This window comes from Aquarana catesbeiana, linkage group LG11, assembly GCF_042186555.1.
Source record: "Aquarana catesbeiana isolate 2022-GZ linkage group LG11, ASM4218655v1, whole genome shotgun sequence".
Taxonomy (NCBI): Eukaryota; Metazoa; Chordata; class Amphibia; order Anura; family Ranidae; genus Aquarana; species Aquarana catesbeiana.
In genome coordinates this window covers 75,992,397-76,016,016 of record NC_133334.1, presented here as the reverse complement: position 1 = coordinate 76,016,016, position 23,620 = coordinate 75,992,397, and positions in this window count along the sequence as shown.

Here is a 23,620-nt window from a genome sequence, read left to right as displayed (position 1 = left end):
TGGCAAAATATTCACCTAATACCTCAACTCTTTGTTTTCGAGGATGCCCAGAAATAGGCACATATTTACACATATGGTGGACGTGCCCAGTAATCCAAACCTTCTGGAAGGAAGTCTTCGTGATTGCATCTAAAATATTTAAAAAAATAATACAACCAGATCCATATTTAACTTTACTTAATCTAAAACCGGAATGGTTAACACTCTCTCAATTCAAACTTATGATCCAACTAATAACGGCTGCAAAACAAACAGTGGCCAAGGCATGGAAATCTCCTACATTGGTACTAGCAGAAACAATTCACAGAATGAATAATACAATGTCCCATGCTAAGATGGTAGCCATCGATCAAAATCAAACTCCAAAATTTGAAAAACTTTGGCATCCTTGGATAAAACAACAGTTCCTGTCAAATTTCAATGACTCTGTCCTGTTGCCATGGTAACAGATTGAATGACTTACAGAGACACCCATTCTAAGGCTTCAAAGAGAACTAAAAAGAATAATAAACTGACGAGCGGGACAACCTTGTGGACCATACCTCTACCTTTCAACCCTTTTTCTTCTTTCTCTTTCCTTTTCTCCACCTTACGATTAAAGCTCATTATCAGAATTTATTTGACCTATATACACTCTACTTGTAAACAATATGTATAGTAGGTATAAATCATTTAAATACCTACAAAAGTAACTAAGGAAATGATATATATATTTAATTTAGGTTTACGTGAACCCAATGTTTAATATTTGAAATTTCATGATATTTACCTATATAAACCCTACTGTAAAACAATGAGCTTACTTTATAGATCCTTGTAAACTTACTTTATGTATCTTTATGTATCTTTATAACATTGTATACTCAATAAACTTCTTTTGACAAGGAAAAAAGACACAAGTCCATCAAGTCCAACCTATGTGTGTGATTATGTGTCAGTATTTCATTACATATCCCTGTATGTTGCGGTCATTCAGGTGATTATCTAATAGTTTCTTGAAGCTATCAATGCTCCCCGCTGAGACCACCGCCTGTGGAAGGGAATTCCACATCCTTGCCGCTCTTACAGTAAAGAACCCTCTACGTAGTTTAAGGTTAAACCTCTTTTCTTCTAATTGTAATGAGTGGCCACGAGTCTTATTAAACTCTCTTCTGCGAAAAAGTTTTATCCCTATTGTGGGGTCACCAGTACAGTATTTGTAAATTGAAATCATATCCCCTCTCAAGTGTCTCTTCTCCAGAGAGAATAAGTTCAGAGCTCGCAACCTTTCCTCATAACTAAGATCCTCCAGACCCTTTATTAGCTTTGTTGCCCTACTTTGTACTCGCTCCATTTCCAGTACATCCCTCCTGAGGACTGGTGCCCAGAACTGGACAGCATACTCCAGGTGCGGCCAGACCAGAGTCTTGTAGAGCGGGAGAATTATCGTTTTATCTCTGGAGTTGATCCCCCATTTAATGCATGCCAATATTCTGTTTGCTTTATTAGCAGCAGCTTGGCATTGCATGCCATTGCTGAGCCTATCAACTACTAGGACCCCCAGGTCCTTTTCCATCCTAGATTCCCCCAGAGGTTCTCCCCCCAGTGTATAGATTGCATTCATATTTTTGCCACCCAAATGCATTATTTTACATTTTTCTACATTGAACCTCATTTGCCATGTAGTCGCCCACCCCATTAATTTGTTCAGGTCTTTTTGCAAGATTTCCACATCCTGCGGAGAAGTTATTGCCCTGCTTAGCTTAGTATCATCTGCAAATACAGAGATTGAACTGCTTATCCCATCCTCCAGATCGTTTATGAACAAATTAAATAGGATTGGTCCCAGCACAGAACCCTGGGGAACCCCACTACACACCCCTGACCATTCTGAGTACTCCCCATTTATCACCACCCTCTGAACACGCCCTTGTAGACAGTTTTCAATCCATGTACTCACCCTATGGTCCATGCCAACGCACCTTATTTTGTACAGTAAACGTTTATGGGGAACTGTGTCAAATGCTTTTGCAAAATCCAGATACACCACGTCTACGGGCCTTCCTTTATCTAGATGGCAACTCACCTCCTCATAGAAGGTTAATAGATTGGTTTGGCAAGAACGATTCTTCATGAATCCATGCTGATTACTGCTAATGATATCATTCTTATTACTAAAATCTTGTATATAGTCCCTTATCATCCCCTCCAAGAGTTTACATACTATTGATGTTAGGCTAACTGGTCTGTAATTCCCAGGGATGTTTTTTGGGCCCTTTTTAAATATTGGTGCTACATTGGCTTTTCTCCAATCAGCTGGTACCATTCCAGTCAATAGACTGTCTGTAAAAATTAGGAACAACGGTCTGGCAATCACCTGACTGAGTTCCCTAAGTACCCTCGGATGCAAGCCATCTGGTCCCAGTGATTTATTAATGTTAAGTTTCTCAAGTCTAATTTTAATTCCGTCCTCTGTTAACCATGTAGGTGCTTCCTGTGTTGTGTCATGAGGATAAACACTGCAGTTTTGGTTACTGAAGCCCCCCGATTCACTCGTGAATACTGAGGAGAAGAATAAATTTAATACCTTTGCCATCTCCCCATCCTTTGTAACCAGATGTCCTTCCTCATTCTTTATGGGGCCAATATGGTCTGTCCTCCCTTTTTTACTGTTTACATACTTAAAGAATTTCTTGGGATTTTTTTTGCTCTCCTCCGCTATGTGTCTTTCATGTTCTATCTTAGCCGTCCTAATTGCACCCTTACATTTCTTATTGCATTCTTTATAAAGTCTGAATGCTGAGGATGATTCCTCAACCTTGTATTTTTTGAAGGCCTTCTCCTTTGCTTTTATATGCATTTTTACATTGGAGTTAAGCCATCCAGGATTTTTGTTCGCTCTTTTAAATTTATTACCCAATGGGATACATTGGCTAATGCCCTTATTTAATATGCTCTTAAAGCAAACCCATCTCTCCTCCGTATTCTTTGTTCCTAATATTTTATCCCAATTTATGCCTTTTAGCAAGGTTTGTAGTTTAGGGAAGTTGGCTCTTTTGAAATTCAGTGTCTTTGTGTTCCCTTCATGTTTCCTATTTGTGTGATTTATACTGAAACTAATTGACCTGTGATCGCTGTTACCTAAATTGCCCCGTATTTCCACATCTGTGATCAGGTCTGTATTGTTGGTAATCAGTAGATCCAGTAATGTTTTATTTCTAGTTGATGCGTCTACCATCTGACCCATAAAATTGTCCTGCAAGACATTAAGGAACTGGCGAGCCTTAAATGAATGCGCGGTTCCCTCCGCCCAGTCTATGACTGGATAATTAAAATCCCCCATTATGATAACACTTCTCATCCTTGCTGCTAATCCAATTTGTGATAGGAGATCCGTCTCCACTTCCTCCCTCAGGTTAGGGGGCCTATAGCATACTCCCAGTATTATTTTCCCCTTAGCTTCATCCCTTTGAAGCTCTACCCATAAGGATTCCACCTCCTCCCTAGCTCCCTCAGTGATGTCATCTCTCACATTCACTTGTACATTATTCTTGATATATAGGCATACCCCTCCCCCTTTTTTACCCTCTCTATCCTTGCGGTATAGGGTATACCCTTGAATGTTTGCCAGCCAATCATGAGAGCTGTTGAACCAGGTCTCTGAAATTCCCACAAAATCCAAATCCTCCTTGTACAACAGTATCTCTAGTTCACCCATCTTGTCCGCCATGCTCCTGGCATTGGTGAACATGCCACATAGTTTAGACCGGTCGCATATTGTCCTCATATTGGGTGTTTCAAGATTGCAACTAGGACTTGCTACTATACTCACCTTGTGTTTTTGTGCTTTGGTTAACCTACCACTAATGCCCCCAATACTACCCTCTGGAATATCTTCCGCGCTGGCTATCACTGTCTCTGGACCCTCCCCCCCATCGCCTAGTTTAAAAACCCCTCTAACTTTTTGGCCACCTTCATTCCCAGCAGATCTGCACCCTCCTCATTTAGGTGCAGTCCGTCCCTTCTATAGTACCGGTTACCGACTGAGAAGTCGGCCCAGTCCTCCAGGAAGCCAAACCCCTCCTTACTACACCAGCTCTTCAGCCACTTGTTTACTTCCCTAATCTCCCTCTGCCTTTCTGGTGTGGCTCGATGTACCGGTAGTATTCCTGAGAACACTACCTTGGAGGTCCTTTTCCTCAATTTAGCACCTAAGTCCCTAAAATCGTTCTTTAGGACACTCCATCTGCCTCTGACTTTGTCATTGGTGCCAACGTGCACCATGACAGCCGGGTCTTCCCCAGCCCCTCCCAGTAATCTGTCCACAAGATCCGTGATGTGCCGAACCCGAGCGCCCGGTAGACAACATACTGTTCGGCGCTTCAGGTCTTGGTTACAGATTGCCCTCTCTGTCCTTCTTAGAATTGAGTCCCCTACCACCAGAATCTGTCTTTCCTTTCCCTTTGCTGCCCCCCCCACTCTCACTGGAGGAGTTCTTCCCCTGGCAGCTAGGAGAGTCCCACATCTCCAGCAGTGCTGGTCCCTGACTGGTTTCACCAATGTCACTCAATGGAGCGTACTTATTGGGATGCTCCAGTCCTGGATCGGCCTCTCTGGCACTTCCCCCTCTACCCCTCCTGACTGTCACCCATCTACTCTTTGCTAGTAGTGCCTGCACCTCTTTGTCTCCACCCGCCTCTGTGCTGGCCCCTGCCGGCCCCTGCCGTGTACGTTCCTGGCTCACCTTTAGTATGGAGGGACTTCTCAGTGCTGACAGTTGCTTCCCCAGATTCAGAACCTGGGCTTCCAGGGAAACAATGTGCTTACATTTTGCACAGCAGTATTCGCCCTCGATCAGATGATCAAGGAACGCATACATGCGGCAAGATGTACAAAGAGTCGCCTCTCCACACCCGCCGGGCATCGTACCTATTAAATTTAGTGAGGATTTGGGGATTTTACCCTGTCCAAATTACCTAACAGCTAGCTTCCTGGCACTAATACTCGAGACAATACACAGGTACACAACAAGACAATACACAGGTACTCACAGACCTACGTGCACTCGCAATACACAAGTATACAGTACACAATACACAAGTACTAACGATCAACACACACTACTCAGACAACACTCAGATACTCACACTACACAGGTACTATGACCCCTGTTATAACCTCCTGTTTTAAACTCTTGTTTTTAACTCCCACTTATACCAGCTCCACTTACACCAAGTTCCACAGCCTCAGACTGAGCACGCTCAGACTGAGTCCTACAACCAGTTAAATAGGCACCTGTGAGCAATTAACCACCCCCCTTAATTGATAGATTGATGGAACCAGAGGAAAAAAAAAAAGCTATTTAAAAAGTGACAGCAAAAGGCAAATTAAAAACTAAAAGGAAAAGCCCCAAAAATGCAACCCAGCAAACAAACAGCAAACAAACAGCAAACAAACAAACAGCAAACAAACAGCAAGCAAACAGCAAACAAACAAACAAACAAACAGCAAACAAACAAACAGCAAACAGCAAGCAAACAGCAAACAGCAAACAAACAAACAGCAAACAAACAGCAAGCAAACAGCAAACAAACAGCAAGCAAACAGCAAACAAACAAACAGCAAACAAACAAACAGCAAACAGCAAGACTTGTACACTCTAACTCTTGTTTTTAACTCCCACTTATACCAGCTCCACTTACACCAAGTTCCACAGCCTCAGACTGAGCACGCTCAGACTGAGTCCTACAACCAGTTAAATAGGCACCTGTGAGCAATTAACCACCCCCCTTAATTGATAGATTGATGGAACCAGAGAAAAAAAAAAAAAACTATTTAAAAAGTGACAGCAAAAGGCAAATTAAAAACTAAAAGGAAAAGCCCCAAAAATGCAACCCAGCAAACAAACAGCAAACAGTTCCTTTCCTTCTCCATACTCTTTTCTTCCCATCATTCTGGTAAAAGTTGATCTTGGTCTCATCTGTCCATAGGATGTTGTTCCAGAACTGTGAAGGCTTTTTTAGATGTTGTTTGGCAAACTGTAATCTGGCCTTCCTGTTTTTGAGGCTCACCAATGGTTTACATCTTGTGGTGAACTGTCTGTATTCACTCTGGTGAAGTCTTCTCTTGATTGTTGACTTTGACACACATACACCTAACTCCTGGAGAGTGTTCTTGATCTGGCCAACTGTTGTGAAGGGTGTTTTCTTCACCAGGGAAAGAATTCTTCGGTCATCCACCACAGTTGTTTTCCGTGGTCTTCCGGGTCTTTTGGTGTTGCTGAGCTCACCAGTGCATTCTTTCTTTTTAAAGATGTTCCAAACAGTTGATTTGGCCACACCTAATATTTTTGCTATCTCTCTGATTGGTTTGTTTTGTTTTTTCAGCCTAATGATGGCTTGCTTCACTGATAGTGACAGCTCTTTGGATCTCATATTGAGAGTTGACAGCAACAGATTCCAAATGCACACTTGAAATTAACTCTAGATCTTTTATCTGCTCCTTGTAAATGGGATAATGAGGGAATAACACACAACTGGCCATGGAACAGCTGAGCAGCCAATTGTCTCATTACTTTCGGTCCCTTAAAAAGTGGGAGGCACATATACAAACTGTTGTAATTCCTACACCGTTTACCTGATTTGGATGTAAATACCCTCAAATTAAAGCTGAAAGTCTGCAGTTAAAGCACATCTTGTTCCTTTCATTTCAAATCCATTGTGGTGGTGTATAGAGCCAAAAAGATTAGAATTGTGTCGATGTCCCAATATTTATGAATCTGACTGTATATATAATACAAACACAGTTAGGTCCATATATATTTGGACACAGGCACAATTTTAGTTTTTTTCAGGTGTTTCCCAAACCGTAATCAAGCTTTACTTACATGGATATGGCCTGAAAGTGCACACTCTCAGGTTTAATTTGTGGGTATGTACATCCAAATCGGAGGAAGGGTTTAGGAGTTACATCTCTTAAGAATAGCCATCCAACCTTTTTCAAGAGACCAAAAGTAATTGGACAATTGAATCAAAAGCGGATTCTTGGCCAGGTGTGGGCTGCTCCTTCGTTATTTCTTCATCAATTAAGCAGGTAAAAGGTCTGGAGTTTATTCTAAGTGTGGTATTTGCATTTGGAATCTATTGCTATGAACCTACATCATGCATTCAAAGGCACTGTCCATGCAAGTGAAACAGGCCATTGTAAGGCTTCAAAAACAAAACAAATCCATCAGAGTGGTAGTAGCAACATTAGGAGTGGCCAAATCAACAGTCTGGCACTTTCTGAGGAAAGAAGAATGCACTGGTGAGCTCAGAAACATAAAATTGCCTGGATGTCCACGGAAGACAACAGTGGTGATCCTCTCTATGGTAAAGAAAAAACATTCACAACATCCAGTCAAGTGGAGGACACTCTCTAGGAGGTGGGTGTATCATTGTCAAAGTTTACAATCAAGAGAAGACTTCACCAGAGCAAATACAGATGGTTCACCTCAAGGTGCAAACCATTCATAGGCCTGAAGAATAGAAAAGCCAGATTAGACTTTGTCAAAAAACATCTAAAAAAGCCAGACCAGTTCTGGAAAAGCATTCTTTGGATGGCTGAAACTAAGTGTGATGGCATGGACATGCATGGCTTTCAGTGGCACTGGGTCATTGGTGTTTAATGATAATGTGACAGAAGACAGAAGCATCTGGATGAATTCTACAATGTTTAGAGATATACTGTCAGCCCAGATTCAGCCAAATGCAGCAAAGTTGATTGGACGGCGCTTCACAGTACAGATGGACAATAATCCAGAACACACTGCAAAAGCAACTCAGGAGCTTTTGAAGGAAAAGAAGAGGAATATTCTGCAATGAATGAGTCAATCATCTGATTTCAACTCATTGAGCATGCATTTCACTTGCTGAAAGCAAAGCTAAAGACAGAAAGACCCACAAACAAAGAACAACTGAAGACAGCTGCAGTTAGAGCCTGGCAAGGCATCAGAAGGGAGTCTTTGGTAATGTCCAAAGGTTCCAGACTTCAGGCAGTCATTGCCAGTAAAGGATTCTCAACAAAATATTAAAAATGAACATTTTATTTATGATTATGTTAATTTTTATCCAATTACATTTGAGCCCCTGAAAATGGGGGGACTGTGTATAAAAATGGTTGCAGTTCCTAAAATTTGTACTTGATATTTATGTTCAACCCCTTGAATTAAAGCTGAAAGTCTGCACTTCATATTCCTTTGGATTTTTTTCGTTTTAATTTTATTCTGGTGGCATACAGAGTCAAAAGTATGAAAATTGTGCCTGTGTCCAAATATATGGACCATACATACACAGAAGCAAACAATCAGGTACAACAACATCAAAACCCTTTGAAGATGTCCCTGAGACATTTGATCATTAGTTTATGTAATCCTTGTCACGTAATGTATTAAATGGTATATGCAGGTATATTTGCGATTAAAAAAAAAAAAAAAAATCTAAACTAGTTCAACAATTGTTGGACTCTTTTTTATGAAATGATGAAGGACATTTTGATGGGCTTTAATACAGCTCCATCATACCATCATATTAAAAAAAATCTGTCATTTACAGATGTTTTTTGATGACAATCTATATACACAGTATATTAAAAGCTGTTTTGGAAATGCGGATGACAGCTTTTCACTTGATATTTTACTAGAGCTATTTGCTTGAGTTGTTTAAATACATTAATGCTGTTCAACCTTCACTTAAATTGGTGTTGCATGGCGATGAGAACACTTGGTGAAGTGAAGGTCAAAAAAATTGGCTTGGATGGCGTTACTGACCTTTAAAAAAATCTGTTTGTTTTTCACAACCTTCCCCCAGGCTCGCCACCTATAGCGAGTTCTTGGAGGTATAAAAAATAATTTCAGATGACCATGTGAGGTCAGGGTTAGAGAAATGTTTCATAAATTTGTTATTTGAGTTTATTCCCTGGCTACAGGAACATATGGCTGACATTTTACTATAAAGGTGTTTTATTGGGAGAACAAATAAAAAGAGATGGTTTTTATGACTTTTTTTTTTTTTTTTTACAGTATCGGATCAAGGAACCTGCTCTCCATGGTGCTCAAGTATTGGCTCATAATACAGATAACGACTATAGGACTATATATTGATAACCACCATGTCTCTCCAAGCACAGATAAAACGATCGTGTTGTCTATTTGATGTGAGCAAGTATTGCTGGTTGTTGATCCACATAGCTGTACTTTTTTGGCCCCCTTAAAGGAAAACTGTAGAAACATGGAGGCCTCCATTGCTGATTGTCCTAAAAAAATCAACTGGATGTTCTCTTGATTTAATGTTTCTGGATTATTCATATTTAGTACGTTAAACCACTGACCTAGGAAATATTTACATATTAGAATTTTGACATGTCTCTGACTTTCAGTGGCTGTGTTTTGGGTAAGTGACTCAAAGGATCATGGAGGCCATACATATCCAAAAGAAGGCCAGAAATAGTAGCCCACGTTTTTCCCATGCAGGGCTACAGTTATATTTACTTTTAAACTAAGCCAACCGTTTTGTGTTCTCCCCATTCTAGCCCATGTCTAGAAATAGTATCACTTGAACAAGCTTAAACTTCATAGCAATACAAGGTAGGCCAAGACTGAAGACAGAGAGGCTGAAAGGGGCAGTTTAGCAACACGTGTATATGTATAATAGGTGCGCATCCACACAACAAAATAACATCAACAAATGTGTAAAATACAAATAAAACCAAATCACCATAAAATGTGCAATTAAAGTGTCTAATGGTTATGAATCATTCATCAAACATTTTTGAAAGAGTGAATCCATACATTGAAACGATCCAATAAAGGAATCTAGAACAATCCACCAATGGAAGTGAATACACATTGAAATGAATGAATGAACACCTTGTACCCTCAACCGCAAACCCAATAGCCTCTTACCAGATTGTATCAATCCCTTCTAATAAAGAGATCAATACAGCGTGTTAAAGACAGACAACTCCAGGAGCTCACAGCACACACAGAGAATGCAGCACCCCTACCACTCAGCTGGCATGATGACATCCCTAGTCAAGCTCCACCCAACGCAATTTGCCATCAATCAGCATCGTCAGAGGAACAGGAGCACCACGTCATCACAGCCGCTGAGTGGTGGAGGCACTCTGTTACCTCTGTTCTCTCTGTGTGCTGTTTTTATCTTATCTTTGTAAGCACCTGCCTTATTTATAAAATGCTACTTTAGCGGTTTTCCATTATGTGTGGCCTCTGCTCCTTGTTCGTTTAAATGATGATGATGTCTGGCCTGGTGTGCTGGTGGATGTTGGAGTTTGCTTTATTGGGACATTCAATGTATGGATTCACTATTTGAGAAACGTTTAATAAATGATTCATAAACATTGGACACTTTGATTGCACATTTGATGGTTTTTGGTTTTATTTGTTTTTACACATTTGTTGATGTTATCTTTCTTGTATGGATGCACACTTATTATTTGTATATGCATTTTTTACCACCTAGTATTCGGATGTTTAGTAGGTGCAGCTCTGGGTATATAGTTTTACACTAAACGTAAACTATCTTTGTTTATTCAATGTTTCTACATTTGTCAGTACATTTAGAACCAACAACTAAAAAAGTGGATAAGCTGTTGCTCTTATCTTGTTGGTAGTGTATGGAGCCAACATTTTTGAACTGTGAGTACACTAATACACCAATAAACAGTGCAGAGCAGCATCAATGAGGAGCAGTAAAATGGCCCTAAAAGGCAGGGTGGTAGTCTAGAACATTTCTTATAAGCAGGAATGTGTCAGACAGTCAGCAACAGGATGTGTGAGAGGCTGTCTTCTCTAGGCCACAGCCCATGTTGGCTATGCAATAAATCCATGGAAATAAAGCATATAGCCTGGATCAACTGCTAGACTGTTATACAGTATATGTCCACTAAAATAATTTGCTCAGCCAATCACCATATGAACATCCATATGGCGCAGTCCACGTGACCAAAAAACAATGCACAAAAGGAAGGAAAGAAATCCTACCAAGAAGGTCACATGTGCAGAACACCACAGTTGAATAAAAGTATATTTATTATAGAAAAAGGCACCATAATTAATAAACAAAAATAACAGAGATTTCAGTGAAGATATCTTCCACAACTGAATTAATTAAAAAAGACAACGTTGTCTTAGGAAAGATCGCAGCTGTGCTCGCATCCATTCATCCCAGCAATCACACTTCTACAAATCTTAATACTAAATGAGCTAGGTGCAATTGGTTGATGCACAGTATAGTTCAAATGGGGTTCCAATAGACCACTGGTAGGGTGTGTATGTGTGGCTTCTGTATTCAAGGGCTGCCCAGGAATAGTGTAGAATATGTAGTTTAGTTCATAAGAGTATTTCCTAAAATCCTGGTGCTATGCTCTTTGAGGCGTTGCGTTGTGACTGCAGGTATTGCCTGAAAATTCAGGCTGGTGGTAACCAGAGTCAAGCATAGAAAGATCAACCTGGTGCAAGAAAGTTCCTGGGGGTTAGTTCATCAGGAGGCGGGATGGTGGGAAGGTTGGAGGTTTGTATGCCTGAACGCCAGTTTGAGAAGAGAAGGAGGCCATTATGTTTTACAGCCAGTAGCGGCTGGTGCTCAAAATTTTTTTTGGGGGGGGCACAAACAAACTGAAAAATACTGAAACTCCCCCCCATCAATTGCAGCCTCACTGTGTCCATCAATTGCAGCCTCACTGTGCCCATCAAATGCAGCCACTGTGTCCATCAATTGCATCCATTGTGCCCATCAAACGCAGCCACTGTGCCCATCATATGCAGCCACTGTGCTCATCATATGCAGCCATTATGCCTATCATATGCAGCCCATCATATGCAGCCACTGTGCCCATCAAATGCAGCCACTTGTGCCCATCAAATGCAGCCACTTGTGCCCATCAAATGCAGCCACCTGTGCCCATCATATGCAGCCACTTGTGCCCATCATATGCAGCCATTGTGCCCATCATATGCAGCCATTGTGCCTATCATATGCAGCCACTTGTGCCCACCAAATTCAGCCACTTGTGCCTGTCAAATGCAGCCACTTGTGCCCGTCAAATGCAGCCACTTGTGCCCATCATATGCAGCCACTTGTGCCTATCATATGCAGCCATTGTGCCCATCATATGCAGCCATTGTGCCCATCAAATGCAGCCACAGTGCCCATTAAATGCAACCACTTGTGCCCATCATATGCAGCCACTTGTGCCCAGCAATTGCCGCCACTGTACCCATCAATTGCCGCCACTGTGCCCATCAATTGCTACCATTGTGCCCATCAATTTCCACCACTGTGCCCATCAATCACTTCCACTGTGCCCCATCAAACGCAGCAACTGTGCCATATCAAATGCTGCCAGTGTGCCCCCCCGCCGGCCCGCCGTCTGCACTTTCCTGTTTCGGTGAGACAGCTCCTCGGTCTTCTCCCATCCTCTCTTCCCGTCCTCTGCTATGATTGGACGCCTGGTGTCCAATCACAACGCCTGTGGTTTCAGCCAATCGAGTGATGGGTAACAAATCGGAGCACCTGATTGGCGGAGAGGCAGTTAGGTGTTAGGAAAGCGAATATTCATTTGCTTTTCTAACACAGCTGAGTGACCTGCGAGCGCCCAGCATGGTGCTCGCAGGTCACCTTTTTTGACGCCTATTAGAGCCTATGGCTCTAATTAGGTGCTTCAAAAACACCCTGCCACTGTAATTCCGGCGCCTTGCGCCCGAAAAGGGACTGGATGCCTAAATAGGGGGTGGCAGCGCCTGTCTGCCCTTATGGACGCTCCGCCACTGTTTACAGCATTAAAACCTCTAATGACATCCTGGGTAATACATACAGGAAATCACTGACATCTTACCACCTCAGCCGCCCCAGCCATCTCCACTGGGTCAACCACCTATTACTCCCAACTCCTCTGTGCAGATTGCAGATACGACCATGATGCGGTTAAGCCCAGACAAGTCTGTGTGTGCTGCGGTGTCTCCCCATCCAGGGAACACTTCTAGGGGTCACTTTGCATCCGCCACACGGAGCAGCACAAGCTGCGAGCTACGATCGTCCATTTGTCACAGACGTGCTGACGTCACGCTGACGCTGTGTTTTGTTAGCCTATCGTTGCTAACTTCTTCTTCAGTTACCACCAGTCTGAATTTTCAGGCAATACCTGCAGTCACAATGCAATGCCTCAAAGAGCATAGCACCAGGATTTTAGGAAATACCCTTATAAACTAAACTACATATTTTACACTATTCCTGGGCAGCTCTTGAATATGGAAGCCACCTTGCAGCATCCATGCCAGTGGACATACACATCCTACCAGTGGTCTATTAGAACTCCATTTGAACTATACTATGCATCAACCAATTGCACCTAGCTCATTTAGTACTAAGATCTGTGGAAGTGTGATTGCTTGGATGAATGGATGCGAGCGCAGCTGAGCCCTTTCCTAAGACAACTTTGTAATTAATTCAGTTGTGGAACATATCTTCGCTGGAATCTCTGTTATTTTTGTTTATTAATTATGGTGCCTTTTTCTACACTAAATATTCTTTTATTCAACTGTGGTGTTCCGCACATGTGACCTTCTTGGTAGGATTTCATTCCTTCCTTTTATGCAATAAATCCAGTCTTGCCAGGTGTACTTTACATGTTGCATCCCCTTGACTAAGCTACTACTGGTGTCAAAGCTGTATGAAAAAATAAAACTTTAATTGCTCCTTGGATATTACATAAACGTGAAGCATTTTGCCACATGCCTTACATCAGGAAACATATGTGTAATTAAATGCCTCTGAGGTTATACCTGTGTGGAGAAAGTGTTAACGGCTTGTATTAACACTGGTAAGCATAAATGTGTTTCACTTACAACAATGAGAAGCATGTCAATGTCACCCCTGTATGGGGCCATTACAATTCTGCTATTTTTGCCATTGCAATATTAATTGCAATGTGAATTAAAATTGATTAACTCTCTTAGTTCCCAAAGTGCGCCAGTGCCCATGGGCTTGAATTAAAAATTCATTTATTGCTGTAATTATTAAGTTATTGCTTGCTGATATCTAATTTTTATGCAATGTTCAATGTTTTTCTACCGCTGTGCCGCCTTCTATTATTTCATTAAATATGCTTCAAATATTGTCATTGCTTTACTCCCCATCTTTATATCTTTTAATAAAGTGACCTACATTTGGTGGAACTTTTTTTTATAGACACACTCCTTAACCACTTCAGCCCCGGAAGGATTTACCCCCTCCCTGACCAGGCCATTTTTTCGATGCGCCACTGCGTCGCTTTAACTGACAATTGCGCGGTCATGCGACATTGTACCCAAACAAAATTGATGTCCATTTTCCCCCACAAATAGAGCTTTCTTTTTATGGTATTTGATCACCACTGCGGTTTTTATTTTTTGCGCTATAAAACAAAAAAGAGCGACAATTTTGAAAAACAATATTTTTTACTTTCTGCTATAATACATATTCAAAAAAAATATATATAAAAAAAAATTATTTATCAGTTTAGACCAATATGTATTCTTCTACATATTTTTGGTAAAAAAAAATCGCAATAAGCGTGTATTGATTGGTTTGCACATGAGTTATAGCATCTACAAAATAGGGGAAAGATTTAGGGACTTTTAATTTTCTTTTCTCATTTTTACTGGTGATGGCGGCGATCTGCGATTTTTAGCAGGACTGCAACATTGCGGCGGACAAATCTGACCCTAAGTGACACTTTTTGGGGACCAGTGACACCAATACAGTGATCAGTGCTATAAAAATGCACCGATCACTGAATAAATGGCACTGGCAGGGAAAGGGTTAACACTAAGGGGCGTTCAAGGGGTTAACTGTGTTCCCCAGGAGGTGTTTCTAACTGTATGGGGGACGGACTGCCTGGTAAAAGAGAGATCGCTGTTCCTGATCACAAGGAACAGCTGATCTCTCTCTCCTCCCCTGTCAGAATGGGGAACTGTTTGTTTACATTGACAGATCCCCATCCTGGCTCTCTTTCCCTCGACCGCGGGTGGCCAGTGGACATCGAGCTCCCACGAAGTGCGGTGGGAGCACGCGCGCCCACAAAACCCAGTGCACGAACTGATGTACCAGGACGTCGACTCGCTCAGCCGAGCCAACTTGCCGCAGTATATCTGCGACGGCTGGTCGGCAACTGGTTAAAGTGGTTGTAAAAGCAGAAGTTTTTTTTAACGTAATGCATTTTATGCATTAAGATAAAAATACCTTCTGTGTGTAGCAGCCCCCCTAATACTTTCCTGAGCCCCATCTCTATCCAGCGATGTGCACGAATGCCTCTTTACTTCAGGACGCTCCCTTCTGACTGGCTGAGACACAATCAAAGTCAGTTAGCCAATCAGGAGAGAGAGGGTGGGTCAAACTAGTGCTCGGCGTCTGAATGGACACACAAAACCTCAGCTCAGGTGCCCCCATAGCAATCTGCTTGCTGTGGAGGCAAGCAACAGGAGAGAGGGGCCAGGAGCACCGAAGAGGGACCCGAGAAGAGGAGGATCTGGACTGCCCTGTGCAAAACCACTGCACAGCGCAGGTAAGTATGACATGTTGGTTTTTTATAAAAATAAAACAAAAAAAAAACCAAGACATTAATATTACTTTAAAGGAAGCATACACTAAGGAATTAATTGACTAAAGGCAAATAGGCTGTTCACTTTGTAAGTGAATTTCCTTTAGGATAGTGAATGAGGTTTAGCTCTGCTGGCTTCCATCATCCAGTCATCATCCATGTGCAATCAGAAATCCATTTTTGTAAATTTACCTTGCATGTTATTGAATTCCACCACAAGCTTGATCACGTTTTTCCCCAAAATGTGTTGTCTTCACCTGATGCTTATGTTCAATAAACATTTTAAATGGACCCCTGAGTGTTATGACCTTTTTTACTGGGCACTCCTCAACACACACTCCAGTATTATAATTAACAAAAATACCCCTGCACACACCCTTATTGATACAAAAAAATGTAAAAAAACTATGCTGCAGCTCAAATGTCCAAGTATACCATGCAGCACTTTTACACCAATAAAATGATTCAGCGTTGCACTATACCAACCATATATTGTGAAAAACAAGCAAGAACCATGGGAAAAACAAAAACCAAGAAATAAAAACTGAAAGTCCATGTGTATGTGTCACTTAAAGTGATACTGAAGCTAATAACTATTTTTTACCTTAAAGGAGTTGTAAAGGCAGGATTTTTATTCTAATACATTCTATGCATTAAGATAACATGTCTTCTGTATGCAGCAGCCCCCCTCAGCCCCCCTAACACTTACCTGAGGTCCCACTCTGTCCAGCGATGTCCACTAGTGTCTCAACCATCCGATATTTTCCCTCTTGATTAGCTGAGATACATCAGCAGCACCCTTGGCTGTCAGCTAGTCAATCAGGAGAAAGAGGGGGCGGAACCGTGTTGGGGCTCCGTGTCTGATTGGACACAGGGAGCTGTGACTTGGCTCGGGTGCCCCTACAGCAAGCAGCATGCTGTGGGGGCACTGATCAGGAGTGGAGGCCAGGGTCACGGAAGAAGAACATGAGAGGAGGAGGATTTGGGCTGCTCTGTGCAAATCCACTGCAACAGAGCAGGTAAGTATAACATGTCTCCTTGCCCGGCCTAGGAGTTTAGGTGGATGGCCATGTCTTGGTAGGTTTGCAGTTGTGACTCACTCTTTACACTTTCGGATGATGGATTGAACAGTGCTCCGTGACATGTTCAAAGCTTGGGATATTTTTTTATAACCTAACCCTGCTTTAAACGTCTCCACAACTTTATCCCTGACATGTCTGGTGTGTTCCTTGGCCTTCATGATGCTGTTTGTTCACTAAGGTTTTCTAACAAACCTCTGAGAGCTTCATAGAACAGCTGTATTTATACTGAGATTAAAGTACACACAGGTGGACTCTATTTACTAATTAGGTGACTTCTGAAGGCAAATTGGTTCCACTAGATTTTAGTTAGGGGTATCAGAGTAAAGGGGGTTGAATACAAACACATGCCATACTTTTCACATATTTATTTGTAAAAAATGTGGAAAACCATTTATCATTTTCCTTCCACTTCACAATTTTTTTTCACTTTGTGTTGGTCTATCACATAAAATCCCAATAAAATACATTTACGTTTTTGGTTGTAACATGAAAAAATGTGGAAAATTTCAAGAGGTATGAATACTTCTTCAATGTACTGTGTGTGTATATATATATCTTCATATATCTATATATATAGATATATATATATATATATATATATATATATATATATATATATATTGTTATATGCGCTATTCATTCAAGAAGGGGGCAAGCCTATGTACAAACATGCCTACAAACCGGTGACGCCAACTACAACTTTAGATTATATTTTAAAATGTGTTCAACATTCATAGCACAAAGCAGGCTAACAGTGCTCTCACAGGGTCATGAGGATCCTGGTTTTTCCGTTCTTTGTTGGTTTATATTTTGGCTTTCTTGAGGAGTTCATACTTTGAAACATGCCGTGTAATCCATGACAGATTAGCTGTAATAAAAGTTGAGTCTGCACAGAGCTTTAGAATCTTTTTATTCTTTCATGAAATGAGTATTACCAACTGTATAATTAGGATATCATTTCAAGGACACTTCTCAAAACATTGAGTATTTCTGGACATTTTAATGGATTTCTCTTTAAATGTCAATTACACAAGACTTTCCCTGAAAAGTGTTCTAAAGCCTAACAAATGGTTCCTAAGGTTTCCTTCCATTAGAAGAAGATAATGTCAGTGTCTCTTTGAAAACAGATCTCAGCACAGTGTCACTCAAATTCTGTATTCCATTACAGTTGGCTAGGTATGAACAATGCAATGTAGATGTACATCACTAGTAGATAATACTATACGAACAAAAAGAAAGAATTTTCTTAAACAGAGTAGAGAAATTATTGGTGCAAATCAGGTACAGTATCAGAAATTGGGGTTGATTCATAAAGGGTGTCGTAGACACCCTTTAGAATCCTATCTGTGTTTGGGCCTGATTCATGTACCAGTCAGAGACAGGTACATGATCCGGTCAGAGCCTGGCATTAAGGGGGGTGGTTTCCATGGTAGGTGGTCCTTCCTCAGTGCCCTCCCTCCTCAACCCTGCACTCATCACACTAATAGGCGCATGGTCGAGGAGTTGTGTACTTGGGTGGGCAGAGTCTGATGGGTAACTGAGAGGCTAATTCCCCATTAGGTCCACCTTATTTTTGATTGACAGTGCATGGCTGTAGGCATATCCATAGCCGCTCTTCAGTCTAGTAGTGGCTTTCAAAATCATCTGCTAATCGTGGGTGCAATGCTTTACAGTCTCATAACAAAAAAATAATAAAGTCATTAATTTTTGCAGGTAAAAACAAATACGCATTTATTATTATTATTATTTTTATTTTTTTAAGGCAAATAGCTAAATTCTCAGATAAAATATATATAAGGGAGCTTATGCCTAGGCAAGTGAATGAGAGGGCAAAGAGATCAGAAATTGGTAATCACCCACATATCACTATTCACGTATGATGCATGCTTTTCACCTGTGGATTTACTTGTTTGTAGTTTAGATGAACTCAACATATACATTTAAAACTTTATAGAAATGAGTAGACCTAGGGGGGCAGGAGGCGGAGCCTAGCGGAGCAGACATGCATTGTTAGAGCTCCACACCGCTGAGGAGAGAAGAGAAGGACAAAGCGGAGCCTGCAGGCTCAGAAGGTATCCATTTGAACCTTTTTGCCCCAGGGAACAAACTGTGAAAGTTTGGGCAGGAAATATGGTACTGGGAGGAAACCGTGGCAGAAATAAAAATCACCTCACAAAGAGCTCACAGGCACTCACTGCAGCTGAAGCAGCTCCAGTCACCTCACAAGATACAGCATCAGGGCGCTCTCACAGACAGAAAATGTCACAGCAAGACTCTCCATTTGAGTCAGATACAGAACAAATCCTCTCACAAACTTCTCCACAAGCCTCCTCAGTATCCCCAGTAATATTATTACAATTTGAAAAGATGCTTCATAAGGCTTTAAAACAAACCTCAGACCAAATAACAAAAAGCCTAACCAAAGAAATAAGAGAGCTGGGAAACCGCACCGCAGCCTTAGAAATAAAAATGGATGAAATTGAAATTACAACCCAAGAAAATATAACAGAATTGGAACAATTAAAAAAAGAGAATTTAATACTTCAAACTAAGCTCGAAGATTACGAAAATAGAGCCAGACGTTCAAACTTGCGCATAAGGGGAATACCTGAAACTGTGACAGACCTGCAATCTACTATTACTGCTCTATTACAAGAACTAAAGCCAGATATCCCTATTGAACGTTTAGAACTGGACAGAGTACACAGAGCCCTCACAGCCAAAAAGAAAGATGGACCCCCACGTGATATAATCACAAAATTTCATTATTACAGAACGAAAGAACAAATACTAATTGCTGCAAGAGAAAAAAAGGAACTTAATTTTCAAGGACACAATTATCAAATTTTTGCTGACCTATCCCAACTTACTATTACTAAAAGACGATCCATGAAACCCCAACTAATGGAACTGCAACGCCACAACATTATGTATCAATGGGGCTTCCCCTTTTCAGTCAGATTTAACTACCAAGGTACAATTTACAGAAGCAGATCAGCAGATGAACTACAACAAACCCTTTTAAAATTAAATCTGACAGAACCCACAAGCAGCAACACTCCCACATGCAGAAGAATGGCATCATCTTCACCTTCAGGCAGCACCCAGAAAATTCCAGAACAAAATGGGAATCATCATTCTCACAAAAGAGGCCGTTATGCCACATCATCCATGGACCAAGAAGATTCAATGGACTGACATACTAATTCCTGATATCTCTTCATTTATTATACTAAGAGATGGTTCTCTATAAAAAAAACTATATTTATAACTGAATGTAACTGCATTCTGATAGTCACACACTGTGTGGGATCATGTTACATTCCAGTTATATTTCTTATTACTTCTGATTCATATAGCCTTAGAATATATAAGTGAAATAAGGAAATTCTTGTTCAGTTATATATTATTAGGTAATAACAATAGATTTATTACTTTTTAGGACAAATATGTTCAATAATCCAGAAGTAATGGAAGCTTTTTTTTTTTTTTTTTTTTTTTTTCTTTTCTTTCTTTTCTTAAAACAAATATATTATTACTACTACTAGTTCCTAGAATTATGTTTTTGTTTATTCTAATCTGAAGCAATACAACCTCAATTTTATGAGTTAACATATCTAAACAGTTACATATGAATAAAATATGTAATTGTTTACTCTAAAAGGGTTAAAATCCCAAAATAATTCAAACTATCTTCACCAATACCAAAGTTATTAACAGTACCTTTCTAACTGAATTATTTAGCCTAGGGCAAGACTAACCATATACAACCACCCTGGAATAAATAATTTCAACAAAAACTATATTCTGCACTCCAACTAATGAAACATCATTTTGATGTCTTTTGACATAGCACTTCTCTCCTGTAAGCGGAAGATCCGTGTACCCCCATTAGCCCTCCTCATTCTCCCAACCATATTATGTGGGAGTGTGACGAAGGCACTTATTCCCCTGAGAGAGATATTTATTCTCTTTCACGGGTAAATTGTGATTACTTGCAAAAAATAATTTATACAATGTATCATCTAATCTCATATGTTTTTTGTTTACTCTTTACTCCAGAATTCACTGGTTTCTTTTCTATCTATTCATCTCTTCAGTCCACACAGGTTGATCTGCGCAGTCAGCTCTGCATAACAAAAAGTAAGTCAAAACTATTTGATCTATTGCCATGGCACCACTGAATATACTTTCCCTGAATGTTCAGGGAATAAATGTCCCTCAAAAAAGGACCAAAGCCTTCCATACTTTCCATAACAAGAAGGCTCACATAGTATGCCTCCAAGAAACACACTTCACCAAAGATTCTACTCCAAAATATATTTCTCCTTTTTATCAACAAATTTGCACGGCTTCTGCCTGTACCAAGCAAAGGGGAACTCTAATTGCATTTCACCGATCCACACCATTCACCTTATCATCAGAAATTAAAGACCCAGAAGGTAGATACCTGATACTCATGGGTTATATAATGGATACAGCAATCACGGTGATTTCCTACTACGCTCCTAACAAACAACCTACACCATTCCTCTCACATATATTACAAGTGATTAATACACACAAAATAGGAACAGTGATAATGTGTGGGGATTCGAACCAGGTCCTCCTCCCATTTCTAGATAAATCACCTTTTACACCATCCAAAATAACCTCTAGATTACCTTTTTCTCAACTTCTTTCCAAATACAATCTGGTAGATTCATGGAGAGAAAGTAACCCAATGAAAAAGAAATTCACTTATTTCTCACACCCTCATCAAACCTTCACCAGAATAGATCATATTTTTCTAACAATAGGAATGATACCAGAAATTATTGCATCAGATATAATTCCGATTCCGTGGTCTGACCATAATGCAGTATACACTACTATAGCCTCAGCCATACCAAAAGCGCATGACCCAACGTGGTACTTACCGGACATAATGCTCAAACACCCACTACATCAGATGGCCATTGAACAAGCTTTAAAGGAATACATATCAATTAATAATACAACAGACATCTCCCCAATAACACTGTGGGAAGCTCATAAGCCTGTCTTGCGTGGTACAATACAAAGACAAATGGCACTATTTAAACGGGAATGCAAAAATCTAGCAAAAAAACTAGAACTCAATTTTAATGCAGCCTACATATCATTTCAAGATAATCCATCTCAGAGTACAAAATCTCATCTGGAAAAATCTAGATTGGAATGCGATCTATTTCTCACTGAGTCAGTTGATAAATCCCTCAAACGCTCCAAACACAATTTCTACATGAATACAAACAAACCAGGTACATATTTGGCTCGGGCATTAAATTCAACTAACAAATCTTTCAAACCAATACGTTTGAAATTATCAAAAAATGTTTACACTTGTAATCCAGTTAAAATAGTCCATAAATTTCACTCACATCTCGCAACTTTATACAAGACAAACAATGAATTTAATCCTACAGAGGCTGAATCCTTCTTCTCAAAAATAACCTTACCTGAGTTATCTCAGAATCAAAAAAGCAGTTTGGATGAGCCTATAACTATAGATGAAGTTGCTAACGCCATAAAAGACCTAAAACTTAACAAAAGACCAGGCCCAGACGGCTACTCGGCTTTATTCTATAAAACATTCTCAGAAATACTCTCTCCCATTCTCACTGAAACTTTTAACAAACTTCTAGATGGACATTCTTTTCGGCAAGAAACACTAATGGCAATTGTTTGTATGATCCCAAAACCCCTTTCTGATGATACTTCCTGTGTGAATTATCGGCCTATCTCTCTGTTAAACCTCGATATTAAATTATTAGCAAAAATAATAGCAAAACGCCTCAATAGCATTATAGGAAAATTAATACATAGAGATCAAGTAGGCTTCATGCCAAATAGACAGGCAGGCGATAATATATGCAGGGCAGTGTTATTGGCACATATTGCTAAAAAACGGAAAATCCCTTTATGTTTTCTATCTCTCGATATTAAGAGGGCATTTGACACAGTATCCTGGCAATATATGCAATATTCATTACAAAAATGGGGTTTTGGACCCCACTTTTTAACATGGATCAAAGCATTATATAATAAACCCAAAGCCTATATAAAATATGCTGGATACAAATCTGAAGCCTTTAATATCGAAAGAGGTACCCGACAGGGTTGTCCATTATCTCCCTTATTATTTGCCCTTATACTCGAACCCATGGCCTAATACATCAGAACAAACCAAACTATAACTGGCATTGAAGTAGGAGGTATTACACACAAATTATGTATATTTGCAGACGATATATTACTTTTTCTATCATCACCACAGGTCTCTGGTCCTAACTTAATACCAGCTCTTGATGGATTTGCAGCCCTATCCGGCCTTATGATTAATCCTAAGAAATGCCTAGTGCTTAATATTTCACTCACAAACATGGAATTGATCCCGGCTAGGGCTGCACTCCCATTCACATGGGCAGAAAAATCAATCCCATATCTTGGAATTCATTTAACAGCCTCTCATTCTGACTTATTCTCAACCAATTATCCTCCTGTATTAAGACAGATCACAAATCTAATAAAACAATGGTCGCAACTTCCTTTATCCTGGATGGGGAAGATTAATGCAATCAAAATGACTATTCTACCCAAATTGCTTTATCTATTCAGAGTCCTCCCTATTCCAATTCCTTCCTATTTTTTGAGAATAGTACAAAAAAGAGCAACTTCGTTTATATGGGGCTCTTCTAAACCACGTATACCTATACACACACTACATCTTCCCCAAAATAAAGGAGGCCTGGGATACCCTAATTTTACTAACTACTACAGAGCGGCACATTTGGCCAGTCTGTCCAAATACCATGCAAAACAGGAAATCCCATTATGGGTATTTATAGAGGCTTCAGAAAATGACCCTCTATTAATATCAAATTTATTATGGCTTGATCCTAAAG